This window comes from Cannabis sativa, chromosome 3 (assembly GCF_029168945.1).
Source record: "Cannabis sativa cultivar Pink pepper isolate KNU-18-1 chromosome 3, ASM2916894v1, whole genome shotgun sequence".
Taxonomy (NCBI): Eukaryota; Viridiplantae; Streptophyta; class Magnoliopsida; order Rosales; family Cannabaceae; genus Cannabis; species Cannabis sativa.
In genome coordinates, this window is record NC_083603.1 from 29724695 (window position 1) to 29728756 (window position 4062).

At 35.2% G+C, this 4062-nt stretch overlaps 1 long non-coding RNA gene across 1 annotated transcript; it reads right to left on the reverse strand.

The window, feature by feature from the left end:
* Positions 1-366: 366 nt before the first annotated feature.
* Positions 367-2639, reverse strand: LOC133035449 (uncharacterized). The gene is made up of 3 exons (XR_009686660.1): positions 2108-2639; positions 781-825; positions 367-613 (listed from the first exon to the last, which is right to left on the reverse strand). It is a non-coding gene; the product is annotated as an uncharacterized LOC133035449 (long non-coding RNA).
* Positions 2640-4062: the final 1423 nt, after the last annotated feature.

Here is a 4062-nt window from a genome sequence, read left to right on the forward strand (position 1 = left end):
GACCTCCGGGCACTACTAGAAAAAATATCATTTGCAACACTTTTATTTAACTAAAAAATAAATAAAGGAAACACTTATATAAGTGTTGCCTCCTAGACTGTTACTAAAAGTAAATTTTTAAGACAACACTTTACAAGTGTTACCTTTTCCTTAAAATTTAATACTATTTTTATATATAAAAATATGTCTAGCAACACCTTTTATGAAAGCGTTGCTTAATTAAAATTGAAATGTTAAAATTTTTAATTGAGAAAAAAATAAATAATTATTTAAAATTTATATATACCAATTTTTCAGCTTAAAAAAACTGTAAGAAAATTAAAATACAAATTTGTTGCATCAAATTTCAAATTTATTAATGAATTTGAATATTAATACATAGAATCTAAACATACATCTTTGCCTGTGTATTAATATTTTGACTAAAAAATTTTTTAAAGCTTTCTCCAAACAAAATTGTCAAGTGTACATTACATATAAATACACACTAATACACTTATTTTAACGCATATTTAGTAAGGAGACGTTGCTAAAATGTTTAGCTAGTCACAGTGCAAACTCTCATCTGAATCATACTTTGTTGAGAGGTATAGTATGATGATTGATTTCAACACTACATGAAAGAACAAAAAAAAAAATCATTAGTAAACACGGTAGATCGATAAACTTCTTGAAACCACAAATAAAAAAAAGTTAAAATATATAAGGCAAAAAATAAGTTGGCAGACCACAATGCTAAACTTGATTGTGCTTAAATGACTATGAATTTATTCCGCCTACCGATATTTATTAGAAGATGTTGGTATGTTCGAACTTCCTAGGCCCCTGTTTATACAAAATATACATGATCAATTTTAGTATGAGTTCATAACCACATGAAAAGAAATTATTGTCACAACATCTAGCAAAAATTGTACAACAAATAGAGAGACCTTAAACTGAAAAACATATATTAATTACCAAAGAATATTACTGACCAAATTAGTATTACAAAACAAAATATCAAAACTTTAGGTGCAACTTAAATTCTATGGAAACACATCTAACAATATATATATACATTTAATATATTCAAATTTTTGAGTATTTTTGAGTGAATTCAGGTCACTTTTATATAGAATTATCGTGCCAGTTTCAGATGAGACAACAAATGAACCAAGATCATTCATCATGTCAATTCCACTTTGCACTACCTTTTGTACTATTGAGATATCTTTGCATACTCTTTGGTATAAATAGCATTGTAAACCCCTAAGACAAAATCATAAGAAATATGTTTGACACTCAGCAAACCATGCACTAAAAAGACATTACCAAATCAAAGAAGAAAATAAATATAAAGTTCACAAATAATTGATTTGTATAAGTGAGAAAAGAATATTACAAGCAATCATAGTGCAGTAGAGACAATGATAATGGTTTAGGATCCTACGATTGGAAGCTTTGCGGTATTACAAACCCTTAGCTTCTCTGTCTTGGTTTAGAGCTTGAGCAAATAGGAGGCAGATAAGATTATGCAGAAGGTACGACTCAATCAACAACAGAGTAGTTTAATTCATTCTAAAAGTGTACTCAGCATGCCAGGGAAGAAAAAAAAAAACTTGTACATGTAGGCAAATTTGAAGATTTTGATCATTTTGAAATAAAAATAAGAGAATGATTTGATTATATGAACAATTGGAAGATAAATTTTCCGAAGTTCATTAATATGACTCAACAATATGAAAAGAGTAAAATAATATTATTACAATTGTCAAACAACATGGATATTAAAATCATAAGAATCACGAATGATTTTAACCATTTTCTTTGCAAGTTACATTTTGTATCATAAATATATTCATTATCAAAATTGAGACAAATGCAAAAAAGATATATAAATTGTCCATAAAAATATGCTGAAAACGAAGATAAACGCAAAAATAGTATCATTCATATATTTAATAACAACTGGGATATATATATAATCATGAATAAAATAGATTGCAGATAATTTTCTAAACAAATTGTTATATTAATACCCACAGTAAATGACTGCCAATCATAAATATAAATAAATAAATAATAAAGAGATGACCAAGCTAAGAAGAACCTGTCCAGTACATACCCGTAGAGAAGAGAAATAGAGTCGAAGAGAGTGTTGAGGGGTGGAGCCAGAGTCGGATTTGGAGGCAGCGCTGGACGTATATATCAGGTCGTAACAGCACCAAAAAAAAAATCTGAGAGAAGCAACTGAATCTTTTTCCTATTGAAGAGAAAGAGGAAGGATCAACCCAAGAAAAAAAATAAATAAATAACTCTTACCAGAGAAAGAAATAGAGGTAGGGGAGAATAGCATGAACAGACGAGAGAGAGCTAAGATTGAGGTTATTCAGGTATTTTTTTAGCAGAAAGATGCCCTAATATTGAGTTTTTTTTTTCATCATGCCCGCGCAAAATGAAGGGGGAAAATAAATTTTTGGTTATTAAAAATTTACAATACCGCCATTTTGTTTACGCGTGCTCTTCAGAAGCTTCTTTCTTTTTTTTTTTTATTTTCTTTTTCAAAAGATAGAATTGTTTTTTGGTTGGTCAAATAACAACGCTTTAGTAGAAAGCGTTGATTTATTTTAATATGGATTCAATATAGCAACTATTATTCTAAAAGTATTATCGTATGATATTTTATTTGAATAACAAAAATATTTAATTTGTCATATACAATCTTTTAGTAACACTTTTGTTAAAAGTGTTTTTAATTAGTAAAATAAACATAGCAATAACACGTTTGTTTCAAGTGCTGTTAATTAAGTGTTGCTAAATATATTTTTTATAGTAGTGGGGAATCCTTCTTCTAGCCTCCACTTAAGCCAAATTGTTTTGATTGACGAGGATGGGGAAGTCGAAGAGGAAGAGGAGGGCAAGATTCTCACCCCTCTGGACCGGAAGGGCAAAGGCAAGATGGTGGAGGTCGAGGTTTCCAAGAAGCCCAGGAGAGCTGACACTCCGGCTCTCAACTCTGATTCAGGGATCCCACCCGAGGCGGAGGAGTACACTGTTCCTCCGAGTATTGTCCTGACCCCCGTTCCTGCTGACGAGGAAACACAGTAGCTCTGGATTTCCAAGCACAACTACACTATGGCAGACTACGAAAGGGAATGCGGAGGTGGAGGCTTTGAAAAAGGTCCTAAGGGAGGCCCAGGACAATTTCTCTTGCAGCGAGTACTCCGGGAACGCCTAGGAATTTAATATGGATCCTTTGACAGACTGGTTCAACCGCTTCATTGGGCCTACTCTTGCTCCTTTTGCCTCAGAACTAACAAGCCACTTCGTCTCCAACATGACCCAACTTCCGGCGAAGAGATACGCAGCCTGTGCTTCCACAAACTAGGTCTACCAGATCCAGGACATAAGTGCGGCCATGACCGCGGTAAGTTTCTCGGTTAGTGTTTTTGGGCTTTGCCTTTTGGCGATTAGCGTCGCGTGTTTAAACATTTTTCTTGTTTTGCCAGATTGCTGCAGAGACTGGTCGTCTCTCAAAGACTCTGATTGACCATGGGCGCATCATGTCCTAGTTTGGGGGCATGGATGAGGCCATGAAGAGTCTTCGGGACTTGGAGGCACAAAGGAAAGCTATCCGGGAGGAGGCCCAGCAGCAGGAGGCTCTTTTGGACCGGAGCCATCAAGAGGTGCTAAAGGCAAAGGCCAAGGAGCTGAAGGCTAAGGATGATGCGTTGAAGGCCAGGGACGCGGCTGTGACCACTGCGAGGCGATAGCTCCGGGACGCTAAGGAGTCTGTGCAGGAATTGACCGCTAAGCTAAAGTCTCTAGAAGAGCTGCACCAAGCTGATTTGCAAATGACAGCCAACCTAACTGTTGAAGTGAAGGGGCTTCGTGAATTCAAAGAGCAGACTCAGAAGGAGGCAGCTAAGGCGAAGAGAGATGCCCTCCTGGCCCCAATTACCTGCCAACATTGCAAGAAGCGTTTTGACGACGGAGTTTTCAGGGCTTGGCAGACCAATGGCTAGAATCTTAAGCTCGATTTCTATCCCAAGCCTGACATTAAAAAATAGCCAACTTGTA